This window comes from Lissotriton helveticus, chromosome 3_1 (assembly GCF_964261635.1).
Source record: "Lissotriton helveticus chromosome 3_1, aLisHel1.1, whole genome shotgun sequence".
NCBI lineage: Eukaryota > Metazoa > Chordata > Amphibia > Caudata > Salamandridae > Lissotriton > Lissotriton helveticus.
In genome coordinates this window covers 910,879,699-910,904,040 of record NC_136061.1, presented here as the reverse complement: position 1 = coordinate 910,904,040, position 24,342 = coordinate 910,879,699, and positions in this window count along the sequence as shown.

Here is a 24,342-nt window from a genome sequence, read left to right as displayed (position 1 = left end):
CAGCGACAACGACCTCCCCAATCCTTGTCCTGAGGAGAACCCTTAAAACTACTGAACGGGTTCGAAACGCGTCGGCGTCCTGCTCCACCCAGATACAGACCTGTTAGGGCACAATAGGAATATAACTTACACACAACTCTACATTGCTGCATAGTTCTGTGTCTTCCTATGTTGTGCACCATGTGTTGAATTAATTTACGTGTATCTAGTGGTGGTTATAACAAGTAGGCTAGTTTGTCATCTCAGCTGTCCACTTGTTTAGTTGTATTCAGGATTGGTGCCTCAACAAAGGGATTTTTTTGAGGCATTCCACAGTTGTCTTTATTTAATGTTATCACAATTGTTATATGTGAATGTTTTGATTTAATGTATTGTTTATGGTTTTTCCAATGTACTTGTGAACCTCTGTAAATGTGGTGTGAATCCTTCTGATGCCAAGACATTTTTTCATAATCTTTCTTTATAAAAATACAAGTGACTAAACACAGATGGTTTGTCAGCCTAGCAATTTATTATACTAGGTGCGTACTTGTGTCAACCAACTAACACTGCCCGGCAATCTGGTTTGTTTCTTCTATAAGAGTGGTCCGGCCGGTCAGAGACAGGACCCAGCCTTCCCCCTCTTTCCCTTGTTTTCGAACGGGTCTTTACCCGTAAGGCTTAAAGTCGTTTTACATTAGCCTATTCACACACATTAAGTGTATCCTGGTTAGGAGAGTAAATGGCAGAGAAGGACACACTCTCATTTAGTGAGGAACACATTGAGAAACTCCTCGCTGACTCAACACTGTTTACAACATTCACATTGAGTGGCACAGCAAAGCAGCAAAACGTAGCGGACAAGCTTCTCAGACTCCAAAAAAAGCATATTAGAACAGAGCTACACGGTCAGTTTCTACTCGCAAATTTAAGAGCTGGCACAATACCGTGGGGCTTACAGATAAAGAACGTACCAGTTCTCTTCACTGACGATCCTGTGTACAAGAAAGGGTTCAGCTGCATTAGTACAAAGTGTAGCAGAGACCTTATGGTCCATACCATTGAGACAGCCCACAGAATCTGCAAAAAAGAGATTGAGGAGATCGAGGAGCAACTTCAGAACATCAAGGATAATCACACAGAGTCGGAGGCCAAACTACTCCTTGAAAAGATTGAGAAGGAGATTACAACATTTAAAGATAATACAATAAACTTCAAAACAACAAAGTTTGAGAAGGATAAAAAAGCGTTCAATCTAGAAGTTGTGTATCCATATTTAAAAGAAGATTTCTACACTCGCTCCGAGTCCACTCGATTTCTCAATTCATACCAAGGGAGATCCAAAAAAAGATTCCTTACATTTTCCGAAACTTCATCTGCTGATTCGTCTGCGGAATCTGACCCAGGGGAAGGATCATCGAATAGAGGTCAACAGAAGAGGCCTTTTTTAGGACAGGGCCAGCAACAGCAGCGGACCAAATTCAAGCAACCACAATGGGAAATGTCAACACGCAAGCGGAACTACAAGTCTTGAAAGACTCTTCCATTATTAATATCTCCAATAAAATCCTGACCAAGGCAGAGGAAGAACTATTACAGCTGGGTCTCTCTTTTGTACCAGGCACACATCTTGATTTCACCAAAGTCAAAATGGAGGTGAATGAATTCTTCCGTAAAATACGTCTTAGATGGTTTTTTAAAGACTCTACTTATGAACCACAAGTGGAGGTATCTGGCCTCAGAAACAAGTCTCTCTTCTGCCCTCCAAATAACAACATGGCAAAGAACATCATCACCTTCGAGCAGAAAGTCTTATCCTCTTTGAATGATCTCGAAAAGAAAAGAAGATACATACCATCGAATCTTTCCAAAGATCAGAGACAAGCCATAACCACCTTGAAGAACCAGCAAGAAGCTGTGATTAGACCGGCGGACAAGGGCGGAGCAGTCGTCCTTTGGTCCAAGGATCTCTACAAAGCTGAAGGAAGGAAACACGTGTACAACACCAACTGGTACCGTCTTATAACACAAGATCCCACGGCTGAGATCACCTATGAAATCTCACGGATTGTCAAAGACGCAAGAGACAATGGGATTATTGGCCCCAAAGAAGCAGAATTCCTGGTAAAACGCTTCCCACGCACTCCACATTTGTATTTCCTCCCAAAAGTGCACAAAGACTCTAGTGTACCACCAGGCCGTCCGATAGTCTCGGGTTGTGACTCTGTGCTGGAGCCAATCTCGAAGTTTGTAGACGTCTTCCTGAAGGAGTTTACCATCAAAGTCCCTTCTTTCCTCCGAGATACCATGGACTTCCTAACCAAGGTTGAAGGAGTTGAATTTGATCCCAACAGCCAAATCTTGGTAACAATGGATGTATCTTCTCTATACACCCAGATTCCACAGCAGGATGGAGTGGATGTGATAGAACTGTACCTCAACTCCAGACCCCGGCCACATCGAGTGCCCACTGAACTGATTGTCAATCTGGCATCTCTTGCCCTCAAAAAGAACTTCTTCATATTCGAGGATGAAATGTTCCTACAGGTAAAGGGATCGGCAATGGGGTGTCCTTTTGCCCCGGAAATGGCCATACTTTATATGGCCCAATATGAGGAGAGATTTGTTTATAATAACAATCCGTACGGAGCCCACATTGGGCAGTGGCTCAGGTACATAGATGATGTGTGGTGCATCTGGAATGGCACATCTGAATCCCTCGAGGAGTTCCATCAGTGGCTGAACAATCGCAGCCCAGACATAAAGTTTAGTCTGGCATATGACTGCAGATCCATGCCTTTTCTTGATGTGGAGATCAAATCTACACCGGAAGGCCTGCAATCTACATTATTCCAGAAAAAAACGGATAGGAATAATGCCCTCCACTATGCCAGCTTCCACCCGAAAAGCCTGAAGAACAATCTTCCGTATGGCCAATATTTACGGTGAGAAGAAACTGTTCGAGAACGGAAGACTTCACCATCCACGGAGAAAATCTGACCAATAAGTTGAAGGCACGTGGCTATCCGGCAAAACTGCTGAAACAGTCCATGAAGAGGGCACGATGGACACCACGGGAACATCTTTTACAAAAACGCGAGAAATCTAATGTCGAGAGAATGGTTTGTGTCTCCACTTTTGGGCCTCACACTAACCCAGTACAGAAAATAATCAAAAACAATTGGCATCTCGTTGAAGAAATCCTACCAGACATTGGCAAACCCCTTTTCGCACTGAAAAAAAACAGAAGCATCGGACAACAGATCTCGTCCACAAGAGGTGTCACGAAAAAAGAAACACAGGGAACCCTCTTCAACATGGGCCCGGTAATGGGCCACCGCAAATGTGGGACATGTTCGGTGTGCAACTTGACAACAGAAGGGACCTTGTTCACGGACGGCAAAAAACACTGGCGCCATAACAACTTTACAAACTGTAAGACCAAGTATGTAGTATACGCCATCACGTGCCCGTGCGAAAAGGTCTACATCGGCAAAACAACCCAAGAAGCGCGCCAACGCATCATCCAGCATCGATCAAGGATAAACAACAAGGTTTTGACAGCACCCTTGGTATCCCACTTTTTGCGAAAAGAACACTCATCTAATGATCTAATATGGACGATCCTGGCAAATATTAAGAACACTCCAGGAGCAGGCGGAGACCCCGACGTACGCCTTGCCCAAAAAGAGGCCTACCTTATTCTGAGGTTTAACACTGCCATGGTGGGACTCAATGACCTTAATGAACTCAGTAATCTCTAGATAGTCTGTCCGCAGCGATTGCTTGTCTGTGCTGCTTGCTGCTCATGTGTCTGTATAACTACGTAGTGAATACACTTACGTGCTGGAATAACTACTCAGTATGTCCGCTAATTGGTAAACCTTCTACAGGGGTCCCCTTTGGGTTGTCCCCTCAGTCTCTGAGCCCCCCCGTAACACCTGAGTAAATATGCGCCTGATTTGTTAATAGAGATCAAAAATTCCAACTTGAATTCCTCAACTCGCTTTCAATCCAATATTCCTTCTTTGTAAAAAATATATTACTTTCATCGAGTGCGCCTTGCCACTCTACTTAGCGGGCACTCGTGCAACTGGACTACATGTCCCATCAGGCCATTTTACACGCCTTGCGCGTTAAATACATTTGGACACGCCCCCTCCTGCACTCGCGTTGTCAGTCATTTACCGTCTGGAGCCTGAAGCACATCGCCGATTCATTCGTCCTAAATGTGAGTGTTTCTTAAATACTTTTCTTAAACATTTCCAAACACATTTGGACAGCTAGTGCGAGCGTGTTTGCAGAATCTCGCTAATCCCCGCATCCCCTTTGGTTTCTAGTTGCCGAACCCGCGGCGGCTGCCGCTCGTGTTCGTGCTGTGAATCAAAAATCTGCACACAAAGGTAGGACTGAGTTGGTTTTTCCAGTCACGAGCATTTCATATTACGAATAGTTTTGTGCCAAGATACAAATTTTGAATACTTCGTGTGATTTACTTCCTTTAGGCACATCTCCTGACCTTAGGTACATCAGCATCCCTTATTTGTGCTCTCGCACTTTAAACATCAAGGTACGTGCCTCAAAGCGTGATCATCTGTATTTGCACATAGTGGCTCAGAGTGTATTCTATACAACAGAGACTAACTAGGGTTTATATCACCTTTTTCACAGGTAGCATCCTGATATTCCCTGCATAAGGTATTTACTCACTAATTCACAGTGTTTGAGTTGAAGTGAGGTAGTAGTCAGCTTTTCATTGATACCATGTTTTTAACTTAATTCACAGCGACAACAACCTCCCCAATCCTTGTCCTGAGGAGAACCCTTAAAACTACTGAACGGGTTCGAAACGCGTCGGCGTCCTGCTCCACCCAGATACAGACCTGTTAGGGCACAATAGGAATATAACTTACACACAAATCTACATTGCTGCATAGTTCTGTGTCTTCCTATGTTGTGCACCATGTGTTGAATTAATTTACGTGTATCTAGTGGTGGTTATAACAAGTAGGCTAGTTTGTCATCTCAGCTGTCCACTTGTTTAGTTGTATTCAGGATTGGTGCCTCAACAAAGGGATTTTTTTGAGGCATTCCACAGTTGTCTTTATTTAATGTTATCACAATTGTTATATGTGAATGTTTTGATTTAATGTATTGTTTATGGTTTTTCCAATGTACTTGTGAACCTCTGTAAATGTGGTGTGAATCCTTCTGATGCCAAGACATTTTTTCATAATCTTTCTTTATAAAAATACAAGTGACTAAACACAGATGGTTTGTCAGCCTAGCAATTTATTATACTAGGTGCGTACTTGTGTCAACCAACTAACACTGCCCGGCAATCTGGTTTGTTTCTTCTATAAGAGTGGTCCGGCCGGTCAGAGACAGGACCCAGCCTTCCGCCTCTTTCCCTTGTTTTCGAACGGGTCTTTACCCGTAAGGCTTAAAGTCGTTTTACATTAGCCTATTCACACACATTAAGTGTATCCTGGTTAGGAAAGTAAATGGCAGAGAAGGACACACTCTCATTTAGTGAGGAACACATTGAGAAACTCCTCGCTGACTCAACACTGTTTACAACATTCACATTGAGTGGCACAGCAAAGCAGCAAAACGTAGCGGACAAGCTTCTCAGACTCCAAAAAAAGCATATTAGAACAGAGCTACACGGTCAGTTTCTACTCGCAAATTTAAGAGCTGGCACAATACCGTGGGGCTTACAGATAAAGAACGTACCAGTTCTCTTCACTGACGATCCTGTGTACAAGAAAGGGTTCAGCTGCATTAGTACAAAGTGTAGCAGAGACCTTATGGTCCATACCATTGAGACAGCCCACAGAATCTGCAAAAAAGAGATTGAGGAGATCGAGGAGCAACTTCAGAACATCAAGGATAATCACACAGAGTCGGAGGCCAAACTACTCCTTGAAAAGATTGAGAAGGAGATTACAACATTTAAAGATAATACAATAAACTTCAAAACAACAAAGTTTGAGAAGGATAAAAAAGCGTTCAATCTAGAAGTTGTGTATCCATATTTAAAAGAAGATTTCTACACTCGCTCCGAGTCCACTCGATTTCTCAATTCATACCAAGGGAGATCCAAAAAAAGATTCCTTACATTTTCCGAAACTTCATCTGCTGATTCGTCTGCGGAATCTGACCCAGGGGAAGGATCATCGAATAGAGGTCAACAGAAGAGGCCTTTTTTAGGACAGGGCCAGCAACAGCAGCGGACCAAATTCAAGCAACCACAATGGGAAATGTCAACACGCAAGCGGAACTACAAGTCTTGAAAGACTCTTCCATTATTAATATCTCCAATAAAATCCTGACCAAGGCAGAGGAAGAACTATTACAGCTGGGTCTCTCTTTTGTACCAGGCACACATCTTGATTTCACCAAAGTCAAAATGGAGGTGATTGAATTCTTCCGTAAAATACGTCTTAGATGGTTTTTTAAAGACTCTACTTATGAACCACAAGTGGAGGTATCTGGCCTCAGAAACAAGTCTCTCTTCTGCCCTCCAAATAACAACATGGCAAAGAACATCATCACCTTCGAGCAGAAAGTCTTATCCTCTTTGAATGATCTCGAAAAGAAAAGAAGATACATACCATCGAATCTTTCCAAAGATCAGAGACAAGCCATAACCACCTTGAAGAACCAGCAAGAAGCTGTGATTAGACCGGCGGACAAGGGCGGAGCAGTCGTCCTTTGGTCCAAGGATCTCTACAAAGCTGAAGGAAGGAAACACGTGTACAACACCAACTGGTACCGTCTTATAACACAAGATCCCACGGCTGAGATCACCTATGAAATCTCACGGATTGTCAAAGACGCAAGAGACAATGGGATTATTGGCCCCAAAGAAGCAGAATTCCTGGTAAAACGCTTCCCACGCACTCCACATTTGTATTTCCTCCCAAAAGTGCACAAAGACTCTAGTGTACCACCAGGCCGGCCGATAGTCTCGGGTTGTGACTCTGTGCTGGAGCCAATCTCGAAGTTTGTAGACGTCTTCCTGAAGGAGTTTACCATCAAAGTCCCTTCTTTCCTCCGAGATACCATGGACTTCCTAACCAAGGTTGAAGGAGTTGAATTTGATCCCAACAGCCAAATCTTGGTAACAATGGATGTATCTTCTCTATACACCCAGATTCCACAGCAGGATGGAGTGGATGTGATAGAACTGTACCTCAACTCCAGACCCCGGCCACATCGAGTGCCCACTGAACTGATTGTCAATCTGGCATCTCTTGCCCTCAAAAAGAACTTCTTCATATTCGAGGATGAAATGTTCCTACAGGTAAAGGGATCGGCAATGGGGTGTCCTTTTACCCCGGAAATGGCCATACTTTATATGGCCCAATATGAGGAGAGATTTGTTTATAATAACAATCCGTACGGAGCCCACATTGGGCAGTGGCTCAGGTACATAGATGATGTGTGGTGCATCTGGAATGGCACATCTGAATCCCTCGAGGAGTTCCATCAGTGGCTGAACAATCGCAGCCCAGACATAAAGTTTAGTCTGGCATATGACTGCAGATCCATGCCTTTTCTTGATGTGGAGATCAAATCTACACCGGAAGGCCTGCAATCTACATTATTCCAGAAAAAAACGGATAGGAATAATGCCCTCCACTATGCCAGCTTCCACCCGAAAAGCCTGAAGAACAATCTTCCGTATGGCCAATATTTACGGGTGAGAAGAAACTGTTCGAGAACGGAAGACTTCACCATCCACGGAGAAAATCTGACCAATAAGTTGAAGGCACGTGGCTATCCGGCAAAACTGCTGAAACAGTCCATGAAGAGGGCACGATGGACACCACGGGAACATCTTTTACAAAAACGCGAGAAATCTAATGTCGAGAGAATGGTTTGTGTCTCCACTTTTGGGCCTCACACTAACCCAGTACAGAAAATAATCAAAAACAATTGGCATCTCGTTGAAGAAATCCTACCAGACATTGGCAAACCCCTTTTCGCACTGAAAAAAAACAGAAGCATCGGACAACAGATCTCGTCCACAAGAGGTGTCATGAAAAAAGAAACACAGGGAACCCTCTTCAACATGGGCCCGGTAATGGGCCACCGCAAATGTGGGACATGTTCGGTGTGCAACTTGACAACAGAAGGGACCTTGTTCACGGACGGCAAAAAACACTGGCGCCATAACAACTTTACAAACTGTAAGACCAAGTATGTAGTATACGCCATCACGTGCCCGTGCGAAAAGGTCTACATCGGCAAAACAACCCAAGAAGCGCGCCAACGCATCATCCAGCATCGATCAAGGATAAACAACAAGGTTTTGACAGCACCCTTGGTATCCCACTTTTTGCGAAAAGAACACTCATCTAATGATCTAAAATGGACGATCCTGGCAAATATTAAGAACACTCCAGGAGCAGGCGGAGACCCCGACGTACGCCTTGCCCAAAAAGAGGCCTACCTTATTCTGAGGTTTAACACTGCCATGGTGGGACTCAATGACCTTAATGAACTCAGTAATCTCTAGATAGTCTGTCCGCAGCGATTGCTTGTCTGTGCTGCTTGCTGCTCATGTGTCTGTATAACTACGTAGTGAATACACTTACGTGCTGGAATAACTACTCAGTATGTCCGCTAATTGGTAAACCTTCTACAGGGGTCCCCTTTGGGTTGTCCCCTCAGTCTCTGAGCCCCCCCCGTAACACCTGAGTAAATATGCGCCTGATTTGTTAATAGAGATCAAAAATTCCAACTTGAATTCCTCAACTCGCTTTCAATCCAATATTCCTTCTTTGTAAAAAATATATTACTTTCATCGAGTGCGCCTTGCCACTCTACTTAGCGGGCACTCGTGCAACTGGACTACATGTCCCATCAGGCCATTTTACACGCCTTGCGCGTTAAATACATTTGGACACGCCCCCTCCTGCACTCGCGTTGTCAGTCATTTACCGTCTGGAGCCTGAAGCACATCGCCGATTCATTCGTCCTAAATGTGAGTGTTTCTTAAATACTTTTCTTAAACATTTCCAAACACATTTGGACAGCTAGTGCGAGCGTGTTTGCAGAATCTCGCTAATCCCCGCATCCCCTTCGGTTTCTAGTTGCCGAACCCGCGGCGGCTGCCGCTCGTGTTCGTGCTGTGAATCAAAAATCTGCACACAAAGGTAGGACTGAGTTGGTTTTTCCAGTCACGAGCATTTCATATTACGAATAGTTTTGTGCCAAGATACAAATTTTGAATACTTCGTGTGATTTACTTCCTTTAGGCACATCTCCTGACCTTAGGTACATCAGCATCCCTTATTTGTGCTCTCGCACTTTAAACATCAAGGTACGTGCCTCAAAGCGTGATCATCTGTATTTGCACATAGTGGCTCAGAGTGTATTCTATACAACAGAGACTAACTAGGGTTTATATCACCTTTTTCACAGGTAGCATCCTGATATTCCCTGCATAAGGTATTTACTCACTAATTCACAGTGTTTGAGTTGAAGTGAGGTAGTAGTCAGCTTTTCATTGATACCATGTTTTTAACTTAATTCACAGCGACAATGACCTCCCCAATCCTTGTCCTGAGGAGAACCCTTAAAACTACTGAACGGGTTCGAAACGCGTCGGCGTCCTGCTCCACCCAGATACAGACCTGTTAGGGCACAATAGGAATATAACTTACACACAACTCTACATTGCTGCATAGTTCTGTGTCTTCCTATGTTGTGCACCATGTGTTGAATTAATTTACGTGTATCTAGTGGTGGTTATAACAAGTAGGCTAGTTTGTCATCTCAGCTGTCCACTTGTTTAGTTGTATTCAGGATTGGTGCCTCAACAAAGGGATTTTTTTGAGGCATTCCACAGTTGTCTTTATTTAATGTTATCACAATTGTTATATGTGAATGTTTTGATTTAATGTATTGTTTATGGTTTTTCCAATGTACTTGTGAACCTCTGTAAATGTGGTGTGAATCCTTCTGATGCCAAGACATTTTTTCATAATCTTTCTTTATAAAAATACAAGTGACTAAACACAGATGGTTTGTCAGCCTAGCAATTTATTATACTAGGTGCGTACTTGTGTCAACCAACTAACACTGCCCGGCAATCTGGTTTGTTTCTTCTATAAGAGTGGTCCGGCCGGTCAGAGACAGGACCCAGCCTTCCCCCTCTTTCCCTCCTCCTCCCTTGGTCATGTACCCTTATGGTCTATCACTTGTAAAACCCATGATCCTGCCTCCTCTCCCACAATCAAGTCATGGAGTTTACAGCATTTTACGTATGGTCTCCCTGTTATTCTGGGTTCCTGGTCACATATATGCCTTGCTTGTAGGTAGGAAATAGTGCCGTTTGCTGCCCCTTCTTTGTCTGCCTTGAATGCTGTAGTGAAAATGCACCCCTAGTTCCTGCCTCTTCTTTATTTGACAAAAATACCTCTGTCCGACGAGGAATCCCTTCCCACCCACTGTCTGGGTGGCTTCATGTTCTTAAGGTATATACCCTTGTGCACTTCCTTGCACTCTCCAAATCGACTCGCTGAAACTAACCTACATGCCACTCTTTTCAAAATAATGTGGATTTTTTTACCTATTTTTACCTATCTAAAAAAATCCTATTTAGTCATTCTTTTGCCAGAGCAGAATACATTGGATAGATGTCTGGATACATTGCTACCCGGACTAGTCTTGTACCCACTAAACTGCATGGGCTTCAATCCCAAGCATCCCCCAACCATTAATGGAAGAAATTGTTTAAGTAGCATATTTGCAAGTCACTGAACAGTAGTGATATACAAAAACTCAGCACATAAAGAAATATATATTGGGGTTATGGGTGACTTCATGCTTTGGCATGTCCAGATGGCAGCAGCCCTGCAACTGCTCCATGTGTCCTGCAATGCGGCTACGGATCTCATGCTCAGTGTCTCTCTCTCTCTGTGCTCAATTCTTCATTCACACAAATCAGAAACTCAACTCTGACCACATGCGCTGCTCTTCACCCACCTGCATTCAATGTCCCCAAGGCAGCTACACTTGAGTTCCAGAATTCCAGTGGTAAAGATGAGATGTTCCTCATGCTCTGCAGGTCAACAATCATTTCAAGCTCACTGTTATTTTTTTTAAAAATATTTGCATTGTGTTAGAACTGGGGGTCTCTAGTTGGCAGAGGTAGGTACCATTGTCCAAAAAGGGACCCTTGCTTCTAGTCAGGGTAAAGAGGAAACACGCTTAGATAACCCCTGCTCACCCCCTTGGTAGCTTGGCATGAGCAGCCAAGGCTTATCAAAGGCAATGTTTAAAGTATTTGTACCAAAACTCACAGTAGCACAGTGAAAACACCACAAACTGACTCGACAACAGTTTAGAAAAATAAAGGTATTTAATCTAAACTACACAAGACCTAAACAACAAAAATCCAACATACACAGTTCAAGAATATGGTTGCAAAAGAGTTCTTAATGTTAGCGTTAAAATAATCCACAGTTGCGTGACAAGTTCACAGTTGCCTCACGTTTAGCCACAGTACCTTTGTTAGCGATAAAAGGTTCCAAGCACAGAAGCTTTAGCGGTAGAAAACAAGCGATGCGTTGCTCCTAAGACCCTGGGGAGATGTTAGCGACTGCCCCGCTGCAGCAGCAGACGTGTTGCGATGAATCCTGTCTGTATGGGTAGGAAGGCGATGACTTGTATGGATTCGGGTGCATAGGTTCCGTAGGAAGTTTTCTCCCGCAAAGGCACGATGCGATGATTCTCGGGGGCTGCGACGATCTCCGGGGCAACGATGCGCGGTCCAGCGGCGATCTTCCTCTCGCAGCTCCTCGATGCGATGGCTCTGCGACGATTCTCGCAGCGACGTGATGCGGTGATCTCACCCAGCGGCGACAGGCTCTGCAACGATGTTCGCAGTGGCAGAAATCTTCCCGCTAACGAAGGGTGCGACGTCTTCAGGCAGCAGTGACAGGTGCTGCGACGATCTCGGTCTTCGTAGCGACAGGAATTTTCTCGCTCTGCCGGGTTTGCGACAAGACTTGCAGAAAGTTCTTTAAAAGCGTGATTTCCAGCTCCCCAACACAGGTAGAACTTCCAGAGCCGCCACAACTGGCCCAAGCACTCTAGGAAGGACAGAGCTCTCTCAGCAGAGCTCAGGGAAGCTGGGGGTGAAGTCCTTTTGTTCCTGTGACTTCAAAACAGGGAGCCAGCTCTTCTCAGGCCCTTGGAGATTCCTTCAAGCAAGGGGACACATCACAAAGCAAAGTCCTTACCCTCTCCTTGGCAGCAAAGCAACTGCAGGTCAGTCCAGCATCACACAGCAGGACAGTCTTCCTTCTTCAGTCTTCCAGCTTTTTCCTTGGCAGAGGTTCCTTCTTGGTTCCAGGATGATGTAATTTTCTGTAGTCAGGGGTCCTGTACTTATACCCCTAAAAGTCTTTGTTCCCTTTGTACAGGAGGGCTCGCTCTGAGCCAGGTCTGAACCAGTTCTGGGTGTTCCTGGAGCACTTTGTTTTCCTGGCTTCTCCTTTCCTTTCAGAGTGAGTGGCAGGGTCGTCAGCCGCCCAGCAGGAGGTGGAGCCAGCATTGTGAAAGGCAGGCACAGCCCTATTCAGGCCCAGGTGCTATCCCCTCCCACCACTCAAGATGCATATGCAGTCATTCAGCCTAGGGCTGACCCAGCCAGCCTCCTCGGGGCTTCCCAGCCCCTGTCACACTCAAACCAGACAGTCAATTCACAAACAGGTCAAGGCACACAGAAAGGTCAGACAAGAGAACAGCTACTTTCTAAAAAGTGCTGTTTTCAAGCACATGATTTAAAAACAACCTTTCCTAAAAAATGTGTTATTAAATTCTGAGTTCAGGGATACCAGACTTGTATGTCCTATCTTGCTCCTATGGAAAGATATGCTGGTAGCCACTGTAGCCAGTATTCCCCATGATAGCCTATCGGGCAATATAGCCTTACAATAGTGAAAAACGAAAATGGTTGTAATTCACTACCAGCGCATGTCACCTGCACAAGTACATGCTCTACCTTTCACATACACTGCACCCTGTCCAAGAGGATACCTTGGTCCTTCCATAGGGGTGACCAATGAGCACAGAAAGGAAGGGTTAGGCCTGGTCAGTGCGGACACTGACCAGGAGGACATGGCAGTTTACAGACTGCACACAGGCACTGCGGTGGCAGGCCTGAGACACCATTTTAGGGCTACTCATGTGGGTGGTACACTCAATGCTGCAGGCCCACTAGTTTTAAAGAAAGGGGGAGTTAGGTCCTGGGACGTGTAGTCGGCTGGACCATAAGTTACAGTATAAAAGAACAATTTGCCAACTGCACACTACTTTGTATCCTCACCTTTTAAGGAAAAAACCAAGTGATACTCCTGGGTTAATTGGGTATATTTTACTCTTACCCTTTTATTTTTAGTTTAAGTTTTTTTCGGATATTTCATGTATAAAAAGGACACTTCAGCGTTTAGCTTCATTTACACATAACGACTGTACATTTCTACAACACAAATACAACATTTATATATACACAAGTATTTTCTTTGAATTTATACACAAGCATTTGTTTTCTTGAAAAGACAAGAGTCACGCTTTGGACTCAAAGTATAGCTAAACAGCAAGTCAATGCAGCCGACGCGTTTCAAATCTGGTTTAATCACTTGTCGGATTCTCCTCAGGGCTCTGTCTTTATAGGTTCATCTGAAAGTGTATAAAACAAAAGAAATTTATATTTAAATTTCTTATGTCTATAGTTTTTTAAGCTTCCCTCCTTTTTGCACTTATGTCACTAATGTTACCTGTTTTCCAGCAGTCGCCGGTCCGCAAGTATTGTTTTAGCGTTTCCTTGGCTTTACACCTGTAAGCAAACAGGGAGATGTTGTACTGTTCCAAATAGCCCTGCCAGGACAGTAATGCGAATTCACTCATTCAACATACCTCAGGATGTCGAGGTTTGATCTCGCACTAATCTTCTGTAATTATCCTGTTGCTAGTGGCAATATTTATCTTTACCGGTTGTTCGCAGCCTACAACCAACAAAAGAGTCATGTAATTTCTTTTCCTTTAGTTCGAGAGAGATAACGTGCACTTCTCAAAAAAGAAGCATACCTTATATGTCCTAACTTCTCGGCATAGGCTGGGGCGCTTTGCGTGTTACCGCCGTTTTTCCATGAGGCCACTTGGTATTACTCTGGGCCAACACTCGTTCTCCTAGACAAAACAACTTAATTACCACCAAAGGAGTCATATGATTTCTTTTACTTTAGTTCGAGAGAAATAACGTGCACTTCTCGAAAAAGGCATACCTTATATGTCCTAACTTCTCAGCATAGCCTGGGGCGCTTTGCGTGTTACCGCCGCTTTTCAATGGGACCACTTGCTGTAACTCTGGGCCAACACTCGTTCCCCTAGACAAAACAACTCAATTAGAAATGGGCATAACGGGAAGCGCTAAACTCTCTATTGCCAAGGTGTTGATTTCAACTTACTCGTCTCGCGGCGATCCGGTGACTTCTAAGTCAGTCTGTGGATGTCGCGGCCATCTTTAGGAAGTGGTTATGAATCTACACGGTCGTGAACAAACCTGCACGTTCTGTGGCGGCCATCTTAGAGTGGGTTTTGTATAACGCGGAGTGTAGTAATTTTCATTTGAAAGTACACAAGGGCTCATATTTGGTACACAAAGAAGGTGCATCACAGTTTTTAATTATTGCGCTCAGGGACCTTTTCAAGTATTATAGCCTTGATACTTCAGATAATGTATTTAAACCAGTAAATGCGCTGTTAAAGTTTAGTATCAAGTACGCCTCCTTCTGGAGCAAGATTTTATCTGGGTCCATGGGTCTTGATTGTTGCAAGACATACAGTATAGACCACTTAAAGTCGTTTTCGGTATGATTGTTTTCTAGAAAATGTTCCACCATAGGAGCCGACAGGACTTTATTTTTCAGCCTTGATTTATGTTGGCTTATACGTTTATTGGCTTGTTGTGTAGTTTTGCCAATGTAGATTTTCGAGCATGGGCAACTAATAACATACACAACGTTGCGTGTTTTACAGTTGGAAAAGCAAAGGTGTTTCCACCTCACACTCCCATGTTGGAATTCCGTTCCTTCTATTGTGTTTACACATGCCGCACAGGAGCCACATCTATGGTGTCCCTCTACGGGTTTCATTCCCCACTTTGCCAGTAGGTCACTTCTAGGTTTCGGCAACGCAATATCTGCCCGTACTATTTGTTGCCCAATACTTCTATTTTTCCGGTACGCGAAAAGCGGACGCGGAAAGGGGCAATCCAGATTTTCTAATAAGTGCCAATTTTTTAGGACCACCTGTCTCAATTTGTTGGTGTCCGGCCCAAATGTGGTAACGCAAACAAGTCTATCTAATTCAGATTTGACTTAAGTTTGTAAAAGACATTCCCGAGGCGTATATCATGCCCTTTTAAGTGAGTGCTTTAGCAATTTGTTAGGGTACCCTCTGTCTTTTAACTCCTTGCAAAAAGTACCCGCATGCCTGTCGTAATCAGACAACTCCGTACAGTTTCTCCTAATACGGAGCAGTTGGCCATACGGTAGGTTGGCCTTCAGATTTCTTGGATGAGCACTTTGGTGATGTAACATTGTGTTTTTATCAGTCTTTTTCCTATACAGTGTAGAGATTAACCGTCCTTCAGTGCATGTGATTTCGACATCAAGGAACGTCATTTTTTTATCACTATGTTCAACAGTGAATTTTATATCTGGATGTTTGGAATTGAGCCAGGCATGAAACTCCATCAGCTCAGTGTGGCTCCCCTGCCACAGGAGCCACACGTCGTCGATGTAGCGTAACCATTGCTTGATGTGTCCACTGTATGGGTTATCATTGTCAATGAACTTTTTTTCAAATTCTGCCATGTACAGTATAGCCATCTCTGGGGCATAAGGGCATCCCATGGCAGTTCCTTCCGCCTGCGTGAAGAATTGCTCGTTAAACCGAAAGTAATTCTTCTTCAAGGCGATTTCTGCTAGTTTTAAAATAAAGCTGGTGGGAACTCAATGTGGTCTTTCACGAGATTCCAGATATAGTTCTAATACCTTCAGTGCCTCATTCTGGGGGATCTGGGTATAGAGGGACGTAACGTCCATTGTCACTAAAAGTTGTGACCTCGGGTTAAATTCTATTCCCTCCACTTTCACTAGAAAGTCCATGGTGTCTCTTAGATATGATTTAACTGTACTTACAAAAGGTTTCAGGAAAAAATCCACATATTTTGCTAGAGGCTCCAAACATGAGTCACACCCAGAGACAATCGGTCGTCCCAGGGGCTCATTAAGATTTTTGTGAATCTTTGAGAGAAAATACAGAACAGGGGTCCTGGGAAATTTTTTGATTAAACATTCACCTTCTTTTGCACCCACATAGCCATGAAGGAACGGAATTCCAACATGGGAGTGTGAGGTGGAAACACCTTTGCTTTTCCAACTGTAAAACACGCAACGTCGTGTATGTTATTAGTTGCCCATGCTCGAAAATCTACATTGGCAAAACTACACAACAAGCCAACATATGTATAAGCCAACATAAATCAAGGCTGAAAAATAAAGTCCTGTCGGCTCCTATGGTCGAACATTTTCTAGAAAACAATCATACCGAAAACGACTTTAAGTGGTCTATACTGTATGTCTTGCAACAATCAAGACCCATGGACCCAGATAAAATCTTGCTCCAGAAGGAGGCGTACTTGATACTAAAATTTAACAGCGCATTTACTGGTTTAAATACATTATCTGAAGTATCAAGGCTATAATACTTGAAAAGGTCCCTGAGCGCAATAATTAAAAACTGTGATTCACCTTCTTTGTGTACCAAATATGAGCCCTTGTGTACTTTCAAATGAAAATGACTACACTCCGCGTTATACAAAACCCACTCTAAGATGGCCACCACGGAACGTGCAGGTTTGTTCACGACCGTGTAGATTCATAACCACTTCCTAAAGATGGCCGCGACATCCACAGACTGACTTGGAAGTCACCGGATCGCCGCGAGACGAGTAAGTTGAAATCAACACCTTGGCAATAGAGAGTTTAGCGCTTCCCGTTATGCCCATTTCTAATTGAGTTGTTTTGTCTAGGAGAACGAGTGTTGGCCCAGAGTTACAGCAAGTGGTCCCATTGAAAAGCGGCGGTAACACGCAAAGCGCCCCAGGCTATGCTGAGAAGTTAGGACATATTAGGTATGCCTTTTTCGAGAAGTGCACATTATTTCTCTCGAACTAAAGTAAAAGAAATCATATGACTCTTTTGTTGGTTGTAGGCTGTGAACAACCGGTAAAGATAAATATTGCCACTAGCAACAGGATAATTACAGAAGATTAGTGTGAGATCAAACCTCGACATCCTGAGGTATGTTGAATGAGTGAATTTGCATTACTGTCCTGGCAGGGCTATTTGGAACAGTATAACATCTCCCTGTTTGCTTACAGGTGTAAAGCCAAGGAAACGCTAAAACAATACTTGCGGACCGGCGACTGCTGGAAAACAGGTAACATTAGTGACATAAGTGCAAAAAGGAGGGAAGCTTAAAAAACTATAGACATAAGAAATTTAAATATAAATTTCTTTTGTTTTATACACTTTCAGATGAACCTATAAAGACAGAGCCCTGAGGAGAATCCGACAAGTGATTAAACCAGATTCGAAACGCGTCGGCTGCATTGACTTGCTGTTTAGCTATACTTTGAGTCCAAAGCGTGACTCTTGTCTTTTCAAGAAAACAAATGCTTGTGTATAAATTCAAAGAAAATACTTGTGTATATATAAATGTTGTATTTGTGTTGTAGAAATGTACAGTTGTTATGTGTAAATGAAGCTAAACGCTAAAGTGTCCTTTTTATACATGAAATATCCGAAAAAAACTTAAACTAAAAATAAAAGGGTAAGAGTAAAATATACCCAATTAACCCAGGAGTATCACTTGGTTTTTTCCTTAAAAGGTGAGGATATAAAGTAGTGTGCAGTTGGCAAATTGTTCTTTTATACTGCAGGCCCACTAGTAGCATTTGAATCACCAGCCCTGGCACACCCAGTGCACTTTACTAGGGACTTCTTGGTGATACAAATATGCCAATCATGTATAGCCAATCACAATAACAATTTACACAGGGAGCACTTGCACTCTGACACTGATCAGCAGTGGCAGAGTGCCCAAAGCATCTAAACCAGCAAAAACGAAATACAGCACAGCATAAAAAATACAGGAGGTAGAGGCAAAAAGATAGTGGGACACCACGCCAAGGATGCCAGGTCTAACACATTGGTTTTACAATAACTACCGAACATAAAAGCTGGAACCCAAATAACCTTAATGTCAATGGGAGCACAAAGTCCAAACTAAAAATATCACTGTATTCCATTGAACATGTGCAAGCAGAGTTTGTGGTAGAATTGTAACTTCCCCTGTAGAAGTCTCATCATAACGATCATTGTGCAGTTAGCAATCCGTCACTTACATAGTCAGTTTCAGACCCTTCATTTCTTAAGTAACCCAATCAGCATTTTGCCAAGGTGCACCTTTTAAATGTTCCTTTCCTTCGACATCTACTGCCATAGTAAGCTGGTTTATCCATGTTGATGGACCGGTCAAATCTCTTTCGACATGTTAGTAAGTAACGATCCTGTGTTTGACCTAGTCTCCATCATGACTATTGAGTACAGTATTCTCTTATGCTTAGGCAAGTCAGCCTGAACTCTCATCGCTAAATTGGCTTTGCGGGCATTTAGAGTCATATCTGCCCCAGTAATTTTTGTCTGTTAAGTATGTATAATTTACCAAAAAGATATGGTCGTAACGCAGTTACAAAACAGAAGAAAAACATGACCCTCTGCGACAAGGCTGTGTGTACACTCTGGGTCCACCCACTCATTCCAATACAAATTGTCTGGACCTATAAAACTGCACCAGTTGAAAGATCATAAGCCGAATAAGGCAACCATTTGACTAGATTTCGGCTTCTAAATGCTCAATCAAGGCACTCATTCGGGCCCAGGATGGACATTAACGTATCCCTTAAACCCACAAGGAGGCCCAGTAAGTAACAGGGTAAATCGGTATAGCTTGAAAATTCGACCATTAAATCGCTTTCCCTTTAGAACTCTGGCCTATAATGAGGAGTGATACTGTACCACATTACAATTTTGATCTTAGCTTCAGACGGCATGTCTAACTCACGGATGTAATTTCATCTCAGATTGAGACAAAATGAAGTCTGACAGTAGCTTGGTATAGGATTTTGGGCCAGACGTACAGTGCATTTGAATGGCTGCGAACACTCTGATTTGGAGAGTGCCACTCTAAAAATGCTCTTATTAATGTAGTAATCCCATTTTAGGAGTAAGTAAATGGTACTGACTCCTAAAATGGGATTGTGATTGTATACTGATTTGGTATTAGGAAAGGGCGTATTGTGGGCATCCCTTCCAAATACCTAGAGTGGTGTGGCATATATAAATGTTTTGCTATTGAAATCCAGTTGCAAAACATTGAAAAGTTAACAACTCCCAATTTGTGATGGTAAGTTTTTTTGCAGAAATAAAGGGGTCTCCTTGGGACCCCTTCTCCTTTGTTTGATTAAAAAAAAAGTTTATTGGCTAGTAGGCAGCGGCCCTGGGTATTACTGACAATTCGCAAGCAAACTTAAAAATAAAGAAAAAACATTGTATTGGTTAAATGCAGTATTGTTTACAATAGTCATAAAGGGCTGCATAAAAAAAGTTTACTCTTTCACATTGTCTATATCTTGAGCTTACATTTATCTTTCAACGTCCCTTGACACCCAGTTGACTGTATTCGTTACAAATTCTTTTATTTTCATAATTATCACCAGACTATTATTTTCCGATTCTGGCAAGTTTTACTCTTTCATTTATCTCGGCCATGGTTGATACCTATAAAAGTACTAATTAAAAGGCCGGCTTGTGCCCTTATGACAACCCACAGAGTATAGATGACAGGTTCTTGATGTGCTTTCCGTTATTTTGATGTACTCTGCTGTAGAATAATCAATGTGGATACACCCACCGACCTATTGGTCCATTGCCTGGCCAGTTCCAATTGAAGGGGCACTGATGCCTGAGCATGGGGTAAGGCTATTTTTAGGCCATCTGTTGTTTCTGGTTTACAGTTGCATGCATGAGGTGTTTTTACATCAGTTTGGTCATGCGTGTACTGTGCCACTGTTTTAGTCCTTTGATGGCATGGACGACCACCATTAGGTTCTGCGGAATGGAGCATTGCTAACCCGCTCATGCAATTTATTGGTTTTGTATATGGGTTGCTATTCATTACACTTAGTGTTTGGTACAGAGAATGTTTAGATCTTGAAGAAAGCACATTGACCCCATGTTTCCGCAAGTATTATGGCACAGTCATGTCGACCTCCGCACATTGTCGAAATGTTCCCCAATATGTTTAACTGTGTACACAGGGCATGTGATTAAAGCATTTGTCCATAAGTAGGTAGTTTTAACCTCCAAATATTTGTCCCATTAAGAGCTCCCATGGTTTCCTGTGTTGTGGACAGACCTCAATGGTGGTCAGCCCCACCAACATGCACGCCATCTTTGGAAGGGTGAGGGCTCATGTCCTAAATAGGCTCTTTCCAAACAAATTTTGTATGCATACATCTGAGAGGCATTTAAAAGGTTCCTTTCCCTGAGCACTTCATTGTGGGTATTTAGAGAGCAAGGCCATCATTGTGAGTGCATTGGGAATTCCAATGTGGTACTCTGTACCCGGAATAACGAATCATGTGGAGATCAGTAACTCTGAAATGCAACACTACTGAAGTGTTACATTTTTTCTCAACGGAGTATAAGAGTATGTAAAACAAAACTACAGAAGCGCTTCCTTACCCACTTCAAATGTCTTTGCAAACAGGTTCCATAGTCCGCATCTATACAGTAATTGGTCTTTTCGCACACGGAACCTTTTCCTATATGTGCAAACAGAGCACGAGAAAATCAACAATGTACAGATCCAGGTTGCCAATGTCATTTTCCATATATTTTTTATGCTTATTTTTGTAGCTGATTGTGGAGAGTTGAGAGAATCTCAAATATTTCAGAATGGTGTGCTACAAACCCAGTTCATAGTTGCAAAAGTATGTTTGAAGTATGTACTTCTCTTTTGGAATTTCAAAACAATGCGATAAATTTGCGAGGTTCGATTTTGCAATTTTTTATTTTCTTCACTTTAAAATGTCCATCAAAACGTAGTGCTTGTGTGAGAAATAACATGCACAAGCAGATTTTTGGGAACCACTTTGTTTACAAAAAAATGTTTTCGGGTACAATGTTAAAAATTTTACTCGGAGGCAATTTTATTTCATGATGACAAACCTTGTGAAAATGTTCACCTTCACAAATCACCAGCAGGATTATAATTTAGCTCACACAGGCTGTGGACTAAATCTTTGTCACCCCTTCTGTCATACATCCTAGGAAACATCCATTTTAAATGAACTCCCCACCACTTACAATATATACCATTGTGCAGGCACACAGAAAAAGCAAATCATAATAGGCCCAAGTCAAAATTTCCGCAGCTCTCATGTCTTTAGCTTTTCAGTAATAATAAAATAAAAAAAAGACCTTGCCGCCCAAACAAAACAGGTGAAGTGTCCAGCGTTTACCTGGTTCCAGCAGATTACATGCATAAAAGCCTCATTTTGCTCCTAGGGTCCTTCACTTTCAAAAGCCACTTGACTCTGGATTTTGTGACACACAGAGCAGCATGAACCCTGTAGTCAAAGCTACCCTGTAGTAAATTGCAGTTTGTGCATTAACGTCTGTATAATCCATATCTGGGGATACCTACAAACAACGGCTTTTCTATTGACAAGTGAAGCGGCTGATCTCATTTTGACTGCGAGAAACTGGGAAACTGTTGTTGGTATTTCTGCTCCATCAATAAATGATGATTTGCTGCGCAGTGCACATATTTATGTTTACATACGTTTTGAAATGGTGATCGTAGAGCGGAATGCGTAATATACACTTGATATGAGAACAGGGCCAGCAGAATAATTCATGAATTTTGTGTTCGAGTGCATACATATGTTTGGCATTGAAGAGTAAAACATATGTTCGTCCTAATGTATTCATAAAACTTGTCAATAGTGAAATTGTGGCCAGCAGCTGGGGGATATAGACAGGGAGAGAAGTGTCACGCGCAGCGCGGTGGAGCCCGCCATGTTCGTGGTAGTGCGCAGAGTTGAATTTGGTTTGCATGTGGTAACTCCTAAATTCATACTTCCAGGGAGTATTCAAGGGGGGGTGGGCAGCCAGCCAAAGAGAATGTTAAAGAAATAGAATTTGAGACTCATTAAATGTAGTGCTCAGTTTGCTATAGAATAAGTACCAGGGCTCAAAGAGAGGAGAGGATGTGGCCTAACGGTCTGAGCTGCCATCCTTGGAGCTGGGAAGCAGGTTCGGAGCTGGGCGTTGGCTCACCATCCTGTGATTCTTTGCAAATCACTTAATCTCCCCGTGCCTACCCAAAAATGAATGTGTCCTTGTGTAACGTAACTGGTGCTCATATAAAGCGCTCCAATACCCTCGGGTCGAGTACGCGCTATATAAAAAAGAAACACAAAAAAGTTTTGCTCAGAAGCTTGCAACAGTGGCTAAGGAAGGTCGGAGCACCGTAATCATAGACTGACTAGTCTTGTTTTCACCTCGTGACCCATTAATACCCCACCAGACACTCCCTGTCCCTTTTTTAACTCTTGCAAATTATGCGTTCTGCCTTTGTCACGGACTTCAGTCTTTTTTTTCTCTATTTGATGATAATGATTTCTAGACCCATTGAGCTGCCCCTTTTCAATGTGTACAGTAAAGTGTTCACTGTAAGGAAAAAAGCCCCAAACACTCCGAAGCGGATATCCCTCTCCAATTTCCCATTCTATATCCTGATGTTCCCTATGATTTTTTATTTGAATACAATCCAGTGAGTCTTCAATACATTATCACATTGTCACATACTGCAGATGGATGTTGTTAGAAATTGGGCTGTTGGTTGACTGGGGTATGAGTCTAGGGAATGAGCCCATACGCCCATAAGAGGCAGGCAAACCAGAAATTAACCCGTGCTCACCCTCTGATAGCTTGGCACAGAGCAGTCTGGCTTAAATTAAAGGCAATGTGTAAAGTATTTGTGGAACACTTCAAACAGTAAAATAGTGAAAATATCACATAAAGATTATTCCAAACCAGGTTAGTAAAATAGTTCTGATTTCAAAAAATAAAACAATACCAAAACGACAAAAATCAAATTAGTAGAACTGGAAATATAAATTTTTAAAGTTTATGGTGAAAAATAGCACCAATAATCAAATAGTTCTATTGGGGATATCTGGTCCTGCCAGACCGGGACAAAGTCATAAGTTCAGGCCGACTGCGATGGAGCGTGAGCCAGCTACAGGGACTCAGTTAGGCCCGCTGAACAAAGTTCCTTAAATTCGGGTTGAGAAGCGTTGCACAGATCCGCGCCAAAGATGCGTCGTGCAGCAGAGGCAATGCGCATTAGGCCTTCTCCCAAGGGTCCTGAACTGGGTGGGTACCACTTTGCAGGATTGATTCACAGATACCAGAGTCCAGGTACAGGGGTTGAAAGCCTGTCATTCTGCTGAGGCTTCAGATCAGGAGGCCAACCAGCTAGCTCTTGGAGTCACTCTAGGTTCTGAGGTCAAGTGATGCAGGTCCAGTCCTTCTGACAGAGGAAGGTGATAGCAGGCAGCAGATCAGCAGAGCAAAGAAGCAGTACAGCAGAGTGGCACTCTTTCAGCAGCACAGTAGTCTTTCCTGGCAGAGTATTCATAGGTCCAGCCGTGTACTGAAGTGGTGGTGTCAGAGGACCAGTCCTAATACCCAGTGGTGCCCTAGAAGTGGGGTTGACTTCAAAGACATACCTTTGAAGTACACAGATGTCCTCCCTTCCTGCCCTGGCTCCAGGTTCACTACAGGGTGACATGCAGCCCTTTGTGTGTGGACAGGACATAGCCTATTAATGTGTTAATGAGGCTGTGCCTAGCTCCTCCCACCCACCCTACCAGGATGGCCCAATAAGACACACCTAAGTTCCCATTGTGTGTGGCAGTCTAGGAGGAATATACAAAGCCCAACTGCGTAATACTCCAAGTTATGTGATCAGAGACATGCTGCTGGCACAAAACGGTTAAAGCAAGAAAAGGGCAACTTTCTAGAAATGGCATGTTCAGAATTGTAATTTAAAACCCAACGTCACCATAAGTCAAGAATTTAAAATAGAAATCCAGAGACACCAAACTTGAATCACCATATCTTCCCATTTGGAAATGAC